Below are 14,119 nucleotides of genomic sequence, written 5' to 3'. Positions count from 1 at the left end.
ATAAATTGCATTGCTGTCGTTGACCATAAGGCAAAATCTGTAAACCCTTCCCTAGCTTCCTATCATAGCACATAGCATTGAAATGTATTGCAGAGTGCTTCATTCCCTTGGCAACACTATTTCTGTTGGCAAGCACTACTTTAAAATGCCTGTGAAGCCAACTTTTAATTCAATCCAATTAGATGTGCAAGAGAAGGCTGAAATTGTTGTGGCCATGCTCATTTATTTTAATGTATAGGAACTTAGTACTATCTCCTTATTTATTTACTGCATACTGGTAGAAAATGTCAAGTAATCAGCACTTCTCCGTATTCAATGTTATATTTACAAGATGAAAATATTTTTTCTTATCACCCAGTTGTAACTAAATTAATAAAAGCAATAGTATTATTTTTGATGACATACAGTTATATTTCAGAAGGAAAACTTGAATCAGTAAAATTGATAATACTAAACAAAATGCTCAACACAGCATAAACTAAATCGGTTTACCTTCTCCAGTTATTCTGCACTGATGTTTCTAATCCCTGCCCAACTTTTTTCTTCTCTTACCTTTTGCCCTCTGTGTGGTCTGTGACATGGCAAATTCAGTAGACAAATCTTAAATTGAATCTATTAATTGAATCTATGTTAAGTCACCCATAATTTGTATTAGTTACTAATCTCTCTTTATAATTGAACCCTTCTATTCTTATTAATTAAATCACCAGTCCTTTAATAACGTCAGCATCTCATTCAGTGTGTATTTCTTGCAGCGAGGGGCCCAAAATGTTCCGGAACTTCAAGATTAAATGGATGTCTGTGGAAATAAATTTGCAGCATGTTTCATCTGGGATTTTAAATGACAATTTAGATGCTCAAAATTCCCCAGTGTGACACTAACTTTACATTACTGCGTAGTCAGCGGCGTATATCTAGGGAGGAGGGGACCCGTGTGCAGTCTCCGTATGTGGGCCAGGCCCCCTCCTCTCCCGTCCCGTAGCTGGCAGCACTGTTAGCGCTCTGAGTACTAGAGTCTCTGGCACAGTGCCAGAGTGTATGGCGCATGCGCAGGTCTCCGAAAACATGGTGCGGCAGCCATTTTTTCAGAGACTTGCGCATGCGCTATACACTCTGGCACTGTGCCAGACTCTCTAGTGCTTACTCAGAGCGCTAACAGCGGTGCCAGGTACGGGAGAGGAGGGGGCCCACACACAGACACCAATGGACACCAAAAAGGTAAGTATAGAAGAAATGGGTGCAGTGTGGGCACCCTCTGGACCCAGGGGCCTGTGTGCACCACATACACTGCATCCATTATAGATACGCCACTGTGCATAGTGTTGTTCACTTCTGTATGATGACAGGGCTTCAATACTTACAGTAGTGCAATCAGAAGTGGGCAGGGAGACTGTATTCTGCGAAGAATGAGGGTGCTTTATTTTCTTATTATTCTTAACCCACAATTAAACTGATCATATTCCAGCTATTTTCGTGCAAAAACACAGGATCTGGTGTAAGTTCCTGGATCCATGTGTTTTTCGTGATCGCGGCCATCGGTCTCATGATTGCAGCCTCCTGCCTCTGGGAAGGTGAAGCAAAATCCCTGATAATGCCGGCTATCGGCATCAATTGAATAAATCCTCGCAAGATTCAATTTACCGCGGCTAAATAAATCCCCCCCATAGGTGGTAATTCAGACCTGATCGCTAGGGTGCGTTTTTTGCATCCCTGCGATCATGTAGTCGCTGCCTACAGGGGGAGGGTATTGTGTGTGTGCAGGTGTGCGATCACATGTGTAGCAGAACTGCACAAACATCTTATTCAGCCGCTGCAATGATCGGGCCGGAGCTGACATCAGAAATCCTCCCACAATACTACACTCCCTAGAAACGCTCAGATGCCACCCACAAACGCCCTTTTCCTGTCAGTCTCCTTGTGATCTCCCCGTGCGTTTGCAATTATTGCACCATCCCGTCGCTGACAGATGATCCCCATTGCTGCGGTCCATCGCGCCTGCGCATTGCGGTGCATACACATGCGCAGTTCAGACATGATCGCACCCTGTGAGAATACGCACAGCAGCGATCAAGTCTGAATCGGCCCCTTAGTCTTTTGTTTTGTTTGTTTCAATCTCAGTGGTGGTGAAAGACTTCAAATGATTAGTTTCAGCACCTGATTTCTTTATATGTGGACCTGTTTATGAAAATGTTTTGCTGGGCTTCACTGGCGAAAGCTTTCACATGCAAAGCACAAGGAAGCCTATTTAACAAGGATTGTGGTGGTACAAATAAAGCATTTTTTCGCATAGGTATATGTAAAGGTTTTTTATTTTTACCTTTTTCTGTTTTGAAACGTCTTTTTGTTTCATTTATTTTTATTTCAAAGAGTGGACTTGAAAGCCTAAGTCAAGCAAGAAACAGCTAGCTGTGTCACGCATGCACATTTGCCTTTACATTACAACTGGCCCAGTGCGCTTACTACTCCCACAAAGCTGAGTGATTTTTTGGGGAGAAATTCTGGCAATGGTGGAAATAGAGAGTAACTCTAATGCGAAATGTTATCAAATAGGCACGATAGTGTTAACTGTGGTACCATTGGTTTGTGTTTCTCTAGCATCCATAAGGGATACTGGGGTTCATTTAGTACGATGGGGTATAGACGGAGCCAGTGCACTTTATACATTTCTTCAACTGGATGTGCTGACTCCTCCCCTCTATGCCCCCTCCCTAAGGCAGTTTAGAAAAATGTGCCCTCAGGAGAGAATGCACACTCTGAAGCTCCAGAGAGTTTTCTTCAGTTTATTTTAAAACAGTATTATTTTCGGTCTGCTGTTTGGGCAACAGAATACCTGCACCATGGGGGTTGGGGGGAGGGAGTGGTGGTTACTGGTCTTTTCAGGCATCAGAGTCGCTTCCCCGCTGCAGGACCACCGTATTGAGAGGTTGTTGTACAGCAGGGTACTGCACCTTAGCTGTCGCAATCGCAGCATGCCGCACACTCCTAACAGATGCCTGAAGGTGAGGCGAGGAGTGGTGACTACAAACTGGGGGCCCCACTAGGGGGGGTCCCCCGGTTCTTGGCACAGCTCAAACACAGGGGCGGAATATGGAACCTTCCCTGGGGCAATCCGCTATAGCCCCCTGCGTACACTGGCCAGCGGTAGTGAAAACAGGTATCTTTACTTATTTTTACACTCTGTGGGAGACAGTGCCAGTATAAAAATCTACATAGCTCCGGCGCCATTACAGGGGGCGGAGCTTCCTTCAGGACCACTAAAACGTGGGTTACCTGCCTTGCTCTCAGAATCTGATGAGGAGATACAGGAGGAGGGGGAGGAATTGGATCCTGTAGCTGGGGATACCCCTTCTGCACAGGGTATTGAGCCCCTCATACTTGCTATACGGGATGTGTTAAAACTCCCTCTAGAGGACGCTGCAGTACTGTGGTCATTTTTCTTAACACAGAACAAACTCAGTGTCACTTTCCCTGATTCTGCAGAACTGGATGACCTGTTTAAGTAAGCCTGGAAAAATGCAGATAAGAAATACCAAGTGACAAAAACGATTTTTGCACACTTTCCCATTTGCTCCTGAAGGCAGGAAAATCTGGGAAGAACCTCCGGCCGTAGACGTATCAGTCTCTCACCTATCTAAAAAGGCGGTACTACCAGCTCCGGGCTACTTTACCATAAAGGACCTTGGATAGGAAAATAGAGACTACACTGAAGTCTATTTACACAGTGGCTGGTATAGCACAAAGACTGGTCATAGCGGGTTGCTGGATGACGCATGCCATTCATACGTGAGCTACTCAAATTCAAGAGGGCCTCTCGGGGGATCTATCCCTCGTCTACTACTGTGACTCTCCTAAAATACATTCAAGACATTGCACGCATCCTTGAGATAGGCAATATTAATGCTAGGACCACTGCTATGGCAGTGTTGGTGCGCAAAGCTTTGTGGCTGCATCAGTGGATAGCGGATGCAGAGTCCAAGCGTGGTGTAGAGTCTCTTCCTTTTTCAGGGGATTGGCTCTTTGGGGTTGAGTTGGATATGTGGATTTCCAAGTTTACTGCTGGAAAATCCACGTTCCTCCCCTTTGTGGCCCCACTGGCTAGGCATTCCTACCCTAGGCCGCCTACCCAGTCCTTTCGATCTGCCAGGTTCAGATCAAGAGCTAGAGGTGCCTCCACTGCGGCGAGAGGCACCAGAGGTAGGAAAAGAAAACCAGCCGCCACAGGTTCTCAGGAACAAAGCACCAGTTCAGCTTCCACTAAGGCCTCAGCATGACGTTGCCTCCCCACCACGAGTGGACCTCGAGGGGGGAGTGCGTCTGCGTCACTTCAGCCGAATCTGGGAAAGCTCCTTCCAGGATGCCTAGGTAAGTTACCTAATTTCTCAGGGCTACAAGCTGGAGTTTGACGGTGCTATAACAGGCCATCCAGAAGTTGTTTGTGGTACCGAAACCGAACGGTTCAGTGAGGCCCTTTTTGAATCTAAAATCCTTGAACCCTTACCTAAAGGTTTTCAAGTGCAAGATGGAATCCTTGCGAGCAGTGATTGCGGGTCAGGAAGAACAGGAGTTCATGGTCTCACTGGATATAAAGTAGTGATGAGCACCGGAAATTTTTCAGGTTTTGTGTTTCGGTTTTCGATTTGGTTCCGCGGCCGTATTTTGGATTCGGACGCATTTTGGCAAAACCTCCCTGAAATTTTTTTGTCAGATTCGGGTGTTTTTTGGATTCGTTTTTTTTTTTTTTTACAAAAAACCCTCAAAAACAGCTTAAATCATAGAATTTGGGAGTCATTTTGATCCCATAGTATTATTAACCTCAATAACTATAATTTCCACTCATTTCCAGTCTATTCTGAACACCTCACAATATTATTTTTAGTCCTAAAATTTGCACCGAGGTCGCTGGATGACTAAACTAAGCGACCCAAGTGGCCGACACAAACACCATCTAGGAGTGGCACTGCAGTGTCAGACAGGATGGCCGATTTAAAAAATAGTCCCCAAACAGCACATGATGCAAAAAAAAAAAGAGGTGCACCAAGGTCGCTGGATGGCTAAGCTAAGCGACCCAAGTGGCCGACACAAACACCTGGCCCATCTAGGAGTGGCACTGCAGTGTCAGACAGGATGGCACTTCAAAAAATAGTCCCTAAACTGCACATGATGCAAAGATAAATGAAAGAAAAAAGAGGTGCAAGATGGAATTGTCCTTGGGCCCTCCCACCCACCCTTATGTTGTATAAACAGGACATGCACACTTTAACAAACCCATCATTTCAGCGACAGGGTCTGCCACACGACTGTGACTGAAATGACTGGTTGGTTTGGGACCCCACCAAAAAAGAAGCAATCAATCTCTCCTTGCACAAACTGTCTCTACAGAGGCAAGATGTCCGCCTCCTCCTCATCCTCCGATTCCTCACCTCTTTCACTGTGTACATCCCCCTCCTCACAGATTATTAATTCGTCCCCACTGGAATCCACCATCTCAGGTCCCTGTGTACTTTCTGGAGGCAATTGCTGGTGAATGTCTCGACAGAGGAATTGATTATAATTCATTTTGATGAACATCATCTCCACATTTTCTGGAAGTAACCTCATACGCCGATTGCTGACAAGGTGAGCGGCTGCACTAAACACTCTTTCGGAGTACACACTGAAGGGGTGGCAACTTAAATAAAATAAAGCCAGTTTCTGCAAGGCCCTCCAAATTGCCTCTTTTTCTATCCAGTATACGTACGGACTGTCTGACGTGCCTATTTGGATGCGGTCACTCATATAATCCTCCACCATTCTTTCAATGGTGACAGAATCATATGCAGTGACAGTAGACAACATGTCAGTAATCGTTGGCAGTTCCTTCAGTCCGGACCAGATGTCAGCACTCGCTCCAGACTGCCCTGCATCACCGCCAGCGGGTGGGCTCGGAATTCTTAGCCTTTTCCTCGTAGCCCCAGTTGTGGGAGAATGTGAAGGAGGAGATGTTGACGGGTCACGTTCCGCTTGACTTGACAAGTGTCTCACCAGCAGGACTTTGAACCTCTGCAGACTTGTGTCTGCCGGAAAGAGAGATACAACGTAGGTTTTAAATCTAGGATCGAGCACGGTGGCCAAAATGTAGTGCTCTGATTTCAACAGATTGACAACCCGTGAATCCTGGTTAAGCGAATTAAGGGCTCCATCCACAAGTCCCACATGCCTAGCGGAATCGCTCTGTTTTAGCTCCTCCTTCAATCTCTCCAGCTTCTTCTGCAAAAGCCTGATGAGGGGAATGACCTGACTCAGGCTGGCAGTGTCTGAACTGACTTCACGTGTGGCAAGTTCAAAGGGTTGTAGAACCTTGCACAACGTTGAAATCATTCTCCACTGCGCTTGAGTCAGGTGCATTCCCCCTCCTTTGCCTATATCGTAGGTAGCTGTATAGGCTTGAATGGCCTTTTGCTGCTCCTCCATCCTCTGAAGCATATAGAGGGTTCAATTCCACCTCGTTAACACCTCTTGCTTCAGCTGATGGTGGGGCAGGTTCAGGACTGTCTGCTGGTGCTCCAGTCTTCGGCACACGGTGGCTGAATGCCGAAAGTAGCCCGCAATTCTTCGGGCCACCGACAGCATCTCTTGCACGCCCCTGTCGTTTTTAAATAATTCTGCACCACCAAATTCAATGTATGTGCAAAACATGGGACGTGCTGGAATTTGCCCACATGTAATGCACGCACAATATTGGTGGTGTTGTCCGATGTCACAAATCCCCAGGAGAGTCCAATTGGGGTAAGCCATTCTGCGATAAATGTTCCTCAGTTTCCGTAAGAGGTTGTCAGCTGTGTGCCTCTTATGGAAAGCGGTGATACAAAGCGTAGCCTGCCTAGGAACGAGTTGGCGTTTGCGAGATGCTGCTACTGGTGCCGCCGCTGCTGTTCTTGCTGTGGGAGGCAATACATCTACCCAGTGGGCTGTCACAGTCATATAGTCCTGAGTCTGCCCTGCACCACTTGTCCACATGTCCGTGGTTAAGTGGACATTGGGTACAACTGCATTTTTTAGGACACTGGTGACTCTTTTTCTGAGGTCTGTGTACATTGTCGGTATCGCCTGCCTAGAGAAATGGAACCTAGATGGTATTTGGTACCGGGGACACACTAACTGAATAAATTCTCTAATTCCCTGTGAATTAACGGTGGATACCGGACACACATTTAACACCACCCAGGCTGCCAAGGCCTGAGTTATCTGCTTTGCAGCAGGATGACTGCTGTGATATTTCATCTTCCTCACAAAGGACTGTTGGACAGTCAATTGCTTACTGGAAGTAGTACAAGTGGTTTTCCGACTTCCCCTCTGGGATGACGATCGACTCCCAGCAGCAACAACAGCAGCACCAGCAGCAGTAGGCGTTACACTCAAGGATGCATCGGAGGAATCCCAGGCAGGAGAGGACTCATAAGACTTGCCAGTGACATGGCCTGCAGGACTATTGGCTTTCCTGTCTAAGGAGGAAATTGACACTGAGGGAGTTGGTGGTGTGGTTTGCAGGAGCTTGGTTACAAGAGGAAGGGATTTAGTTTTCAGTGGACTGCTTCCGCTGTCACCCAAAGTTTTTGAACTTGTCAATGACTTCTGATGAATGCGCTCCAGGTGACGTATAAGGGAGGATGTTCCTAGGTGGTTAACGTCCTTACCCCTACTTATTACAGCTTGACAAAGGCAACACACGGCTTGACAAATGTTGTCCGCATTTCTGTTTAAATAATTCCACACCGAAGAGGTGATTTTTTTTTGTATCTTGACCAGGCATGTCAATGGCCATATTCGTCCCACGGACAACAGGTGTCTCCCCGGGTGCCTGACTTAAACAAACCACCTCACCATCAGAATCCTCCTTGTCAATTTCCTCCTCAGCGCTAGCAACACCCATATCCTCATCCTGGTGTACTTCAACAGTGACATCTTCAATTTGACTATCAGGAACTGGACTGCGGGTGCTCCTTCCAGCACTTGCAGGGGGCGTGCAAATGGTGGAAGGCGCCACCTCTTCCCGTCCAGTGTTGGAAAGGTGAGGCATCGCAACCGACACAATTGGACTCTCCTTGGGGATTTGTGATTTAGAAGAGCGCACAGTTCTTTGCTGTGCTTTTGCCAGCTTAAGTCTTTTCATTTTTCTAGCGAGAGGATGAGTGCTTCCATCCTCATGTGAACCTGAACCACTAGCCATGAACATAGGACAGGGCCTCAGCCGTTCCTTGCCACTCCGTGTCGTAAATGGCATATTGGCAAGTTTACGCTTCTCCTCAGACGCTTTTAATTTTGATTTTTGGGTCATTTTATTGAACTTTTTTGGGGGGGATTTTACATGCTCTCTACTATGACATTGGGCATCGGCCTTGGCAGACAACATTGATGGCTTTTCATCGTCTCGGCCATGACTAGTGGCAGCAGCTTCAGCACGAGGTGGAAGTGGATCTTGATCTTTCCCTATTTTACCCTCCACATTTTTGTTCTCCATTTTTTAATATGTGGAATTATATGCCAGTAATATATCAATAGCAATGGCCTACTGTACCGTACTGCTATATATTATATACTGGTGGTCAGCAAAATTCTGCACTGTCCTCTACTATATACTGCGCACAACTAAAATGCACCACAGGTATGGATGGATAGTACACTTGATGACACAGAGGTAGGTAGAGCAGTGGCCTACTGTACCGTACTGCTATATATTATATACTGGTGGTCAGCAAAATTCTGCACTGTCCTCCTACTATATATACTGCGCACAACTAAAATGCACCACAGGTATGGATGGATAGTATACTTGACGACACAAAGGTAGGTAGAGCAGTGGCCTACTGTACCGTACTGCTATATATTATATACTGGTGGTCAGCAAAATTCTGCACTGTCCTCCTACTATATATACTGCACACAACTAAAAAGCACCACAGGTATGGATGGATAGTATACTTGACAACACAGAGGTAGGTAGAGCAGTGGACTACTGTACCGTACTGCTATATATTATATACTGGTGGTCAGCAAAATTCTGCACTGTCCTCCTACTATATATACTGCGCACAACTAAAATGCACCACATGTATGGATGGATAATATACTTGACGACACAGAGGTAGGTAGAGCAGTGGACTACTGTACCATACTGCTATATATTATATACTGGTGGTCAGCAAAATTCTGCACTGTCCTCCTACTATATATACTGCGCACAACTAAAATGCACCACAGGTATGGATGGATAGTATACTTGACGACACAGAGGTAGGTAGAGCAGTGGACTACTGTACCGTACTGCTAGATAATACTGGTGGTCAGCAAAATTCTGCACTGTCCTCCTACTATATACTACAATGCAGCACAGATATGGAGCGTTTTTCAGGCAGAGAACGTAGATATTTTCAGCACACTGAGCACAGATATTTGCAAGCACACTGAGCACAGATATTTTCAGCACACTGAGCACAGATATTTGCAGCACACTGAACACAGAAACTGAGAGAACGCTGCAAGTCCTCTCCCTATCATCTCCAATGCACGAGTGAAAATGGCGGCGACGTGCGGCTCCTTATATAGAATACGAATCTCGCGAGAATCCGACAGCGGGATGATGACGTTCGGGCGCGCTCGGGTTAACCGAGCAAGGCGTGAGGATCCGAGTCTGCCTCGGAACCGTGTATCTCCATATTCCAATTTGGCCGCCTCACCAGGCTTACCTTGGTTCACCCTGCTGAACGATCACTACCAGTTCCTGGCACTACCCATCGGACTGTCCACAGCTCCGAGGGTCTTCATGAAGATAATGGCAGAAATTATGTTCTAGCTCCGAGTCCAGGGGGTAAACATTGTCCCTTATCTGGACCATTGATGAAAACGAGATCCCGGGAACTTCTATTGCTCAGTATAGACCGCACTATTCAGCTTCTATCACAACATGGGTGGATTCTCAATTTGCAGAAGTCCCACCTGTTCCTGGGGATGTTTCTGGACACAGTACTTCAGAAAATATTCCTCCCAGAGGACAAAGCAAGGATGCTTCAGGAAATGGTAAGATTGGTCCTAAGGCCGACTCGAATATTCATCCATCTTTGCATATGATTGTTGGGAAAGATGGTAGCCTCATACGAGGCAATCCAGTAAGGAAGGTTCCATTTAAAATACTAGTACTAATGTCAGGCGCTAATAATATTGGTTAAATTTGAACAGTTGCGGATGGGTGTCTATATCTGTAATAACACCCACTCCACACAACAAAATCGAAACTTGCTCTCACAACTCATGCAATCTAGATAGCCGCAAGCAGGGTATAGTGGCCTGTGGATATGGCCAACACAATCTCACCTGATTGAAACCAGGTGTACCAAAAACAAACTGAATAACCCCTTGCGCTATTTAATTAGAGGCAACATGACATGAATACACTCAATAAAATAATTATAAGATAATTTTAATATCTAAAAAATCAATCATGTATAGGATACATAGACATAATCATAAAAAATTGAGTTAATTAGTATGCGCATACAAGTAAAAAAGCTGAATGTTAAACTTACTAATTGAGCATAAGAGGTGGATCATATAGCTACTAGTGACCACATAGGGCTAATTCAATAATCATAAGTTGACAATGTCCTTAATTTTTGTTCTCGGAATATGACAGTCCCATTAGATGTGCTCATAAATATTTCATGATTGATTATCATGTGGTGTGATAAAAATAAATATGGAGCTTTTGTTTAGGTATATACCAATATATGAGTTTAACCAATTGCTCATAAGGATGAATAGTTCTTTACATGTGGAAAAGATATCCAGAATAAATGGAGGAAATTTATATATCACCCGGGGCTTGGTGCACAGCAAGCACCTGTAGAAGAAAGCTCCCGTCTTCCACAGTCCGTAAGTGGCGTCCTCCGTCTCCCACTGTGTCTGGCTCTCATACACACACCTTGGATCGCTTGGAGAGAGAGAGGTGTTGGTCCGGCTCCCGGAGCTCTGCGCACCGCAGGCGCTGATCAGTTGATTTTGCTCCCGTCTTCAAGCCGCCGCATATAGCGTCCTCCCGTCTCCCGCTTGTCAATCTCGAGCAGTGCTGCACATCAATGTGGATCTATAAGCAATGTCCACTGGGTCACCTAGGGCACCTTCTCTGACGCGTTTCGCTTCTAATTGAAGCTTCCTCGTAGAGTAAAACCTTTTTACTCTATGAGGAAGCTTCAATTAGAAGCGAAACGCGTCAGAGAAGGTGCCCTAGGTGACCCAGTGGACATTGCTTATAGATCCACATTGATGTGCAGCACTGCTCGAGATTGACAAGCGGGAGACGGGAGGACGCTATATGCGGCGGCTTGAAGACGGGAGCAAAATCAACTGATCAGCGCCTGCGGTGCGCAGAGCTCCGGGAGCCGGACCAACACCTCTCTAGCTATATGATCCACCTCTTATGCTCAATTAGTAGGTTTAACATTCAGCTTTTTTACTTGTATGCGCATACTAATTAACTCAATTTTTTATGATTATGTCTATGTATCCTATACATGATTGATTTTTTAGATATTAAAATTATCTTATAATTATTTTATTGAGTGTATTCATGTCATGTTGCCTCTAATTAAATAGCGCAAGGGGTTATTCAGTTTGTTTAAGGAAGGTTCCATGCCAGAACTTTTCAATTGGATCTCTTAAGCAAGTGGTCTGGATCACATCTACAGATGCATTGGATTATACGGTTATCACCACAGGCCTGGATTTCCCTCCTGTGGTGGCTACAGTCCTCAAACCTACTGGAAGGTCGGAGTTTTCGGACACAGGATTGGATCCTCCTCACGACAGATGCAAGTCTCAGGGGATGGGGTGCCGTCACCCACGGGGCTCAGTTCCAGAGCAGGTGGTCAGCAATGCTCTGCTTCAGGCCTCTCCTCTGCTCTGGGATCAAGCTGTTCAGGTTCAGTCGGACAACGCCATGGACGTGGCTTATATCAATCAACAAGGTGGGACGAAAAGCAGAGCCTGCATGCGAGAGGTGTCAAGGATACTCCTCTGGGCAGAAAGAAGTGTAAGAGCAATGTCGGCCATCTTCATTCCGGGGATGGACAACTAGGAGGCGGACTTCCTCAGTCGTCACGATCTCCATCAGCAGGTGTTTCAACAGATCATCAATCTGTGGGGCTGTCCACAGATAGACATGATGGCATCTTGACTCAACAAGAAGCTTCCATGGTATTGTTTGAGAACCAGGGACCCTCAGGCAAGGGCAGTGAATGCACTGATGATGCTTTGGCCTTACTGGCTGGTCTAGTTGTTTCCTTCAATTCCTCTGCTCCCGAGGGTGCTAAAGTGAATCAGGAATCAAAGAGTCCAGGCAATTCTGATTGCCCCAGATTGGCCTTGAAGGGTGTGGTACGCGGATCTTCTGGACATGTCTGTAAAAGACCCTTGGCCTCTGCCAGTGAGAAGAGATCTTCAACAAGGACTTTTAGTCTTCCCGGACTTACGGCGACTTCGTTTGACGGCATGGAGGTTGAGCGGAACATCCTAGCTCACAAAGACCTTTCCAAAAAGGTTATTGCAACTGAAGTTCAGGCCAGAAAGCCTATGACGTCAAAACACTATCATCATATCTGGAAACGATATGTCTCTTGGTGCGAGGAGTGCACATATCCTTCTGCGGAATTCAGCCTGGGACGTTTCTTACGTTTCCTACAGACTGGTCTGGATATGGACTTACGTCTGGGCTCCCTTAAGGTCCAGATTTCAGCCCTCTCTGTTTTATTCCAGAAGAAGTTGGCTATGTTGCCAGGAGTGCTTGCAAGGAGTACTTCACATAGAGCCTCCCTTTGTGCCACCAATGGCACCCTGGGATTTGAATGTGGATTTAGATTTTGTACAGTCCTCCTGGTTTGAACCACTGATGAAAGTTGAAGTTAAGTATCTTATGTGGAAGACGGTAATGTTATTGTCCCTTGCTTCTGCTAGACGTGTCTCTGAATTGGGGGCCTTATCGTGTAAAATTCCTTACTTGGTCTTTTACGAGGACAGAGCAGAGCTCAGGACTTGGCAGCAGTTCCTGGCTAAAGTTGTCCCTGCATTCCATTTAAACCAACCTATTGTGGTTCCGTCTAGTTCTGGCTCTTCTGCTCCTCTGGCTTTGGATGCAGTGCGAGCCTTGAAGATCTACGTCAAGAGGACGGCTTGGATCAGAAAGACGGATTCCCTGTTTGTGCTATATGATGCACAGAAAATGGGTTGCCCTGCTTCTAAGTAGTCCATTGCTCGTTGTCTTAGGTTGACTATCCAACAGGCCTCTGTGTCGGCAGCCTTACCTGTTACACATTCTCTTAAGGCGCACTCTACAAGATCAGTGGGGTCTTCCTGGGCGGCTGCTCATGGAGTCTCGGCCTATCCCGAGCTGCTACCTGGTCGGGAAGAACACCTTTGTGAAGTTCTACAAGTTTGATACCCTGGCCAAAGAAGATACCCAGTTTGGGCAGGTGGTGCTGCAGTCGTCTCCGCACATTCCCGCCCGTTCTGTAAGCTTTGGGACGTCCCCATCGTACTAAGTGAACCCCAGTATCCCATATGGATGCTAGAGAAAATAGAATTTTAAATACCTACCGTTAAATCCTTTTCTTGTAGTCCATAAGGGATACTGGGCGCCCGCCACAGTGTGTTGACTTTTCTGCAGGTTGTTTCTTCTATATAAGTTTACGTGTTTAGCTGTTGCTGTTTGGTTGACAGCCGTTGCTGGTCAGTTTATGTTGTGGTGTGCTGGTGTGTGATTCTCACTACTCATTGTTTTTATGTTTCTTCTCTCAAGCATGTCCATTCTCATTCGGGCACTATTTTACCTATAACTTCCTGTGGGAGGGGGAATAGAGGGTAGGAGCCAGCACACCCAGTTGAAGAAATTTAAAGTGCATCAGCTCCTTTGGACCCCATCTATACCCCATCGTACTAGGTGAACCCCGGTATCCCTTACGGACTACGAGAAAAGGATTTACCAGTAGGTATTTAAAATCCTATTTTCAAAATACATAGTTTATTCTGTACCACTGTATGTATTTATTATATGAGGAAAAAGAAACTTTATAATCCATTACACTTGATCTCCTGT

General features: G+C 45.9%; 1 protein-coding gene across 6 annotated transcripts in view; it reads left to right on the top strand.

Annotated features, from left to right (window-relative positions):
• The window catches only part of INPP4B (inositol polyphosphate-4-phosphatase type II B), a 1,055,719-nt gene that overhangs the window by 703,240 nt on the left and 338,360 nt on the right, over positions 1 to 14,119 (top strand). The gene's annotated exons all lie outside the window — the stretch shown is intronic.

Source organism: Pseudophryne corroboree, chromosome 1 (assembly GCF_028390025.1).
Source record: "Pseudophryne corroboree isolate aPseCor3 chromosome 1, aPseCor3.hap2, whole genome shotgun sequence".
NCBI classification, from domain to species: Eukaryota; Metazoa; Chordata; class Amphibia; order Anura; family Myobatrachidae; genus Pseudophryne; species Pseudophryne corroboree.
The sequence above is the reverse complement of the archived record's forward strand: the minus strand, read 5'-3'. Positions and strand labels throughout refer to the sequence as shown.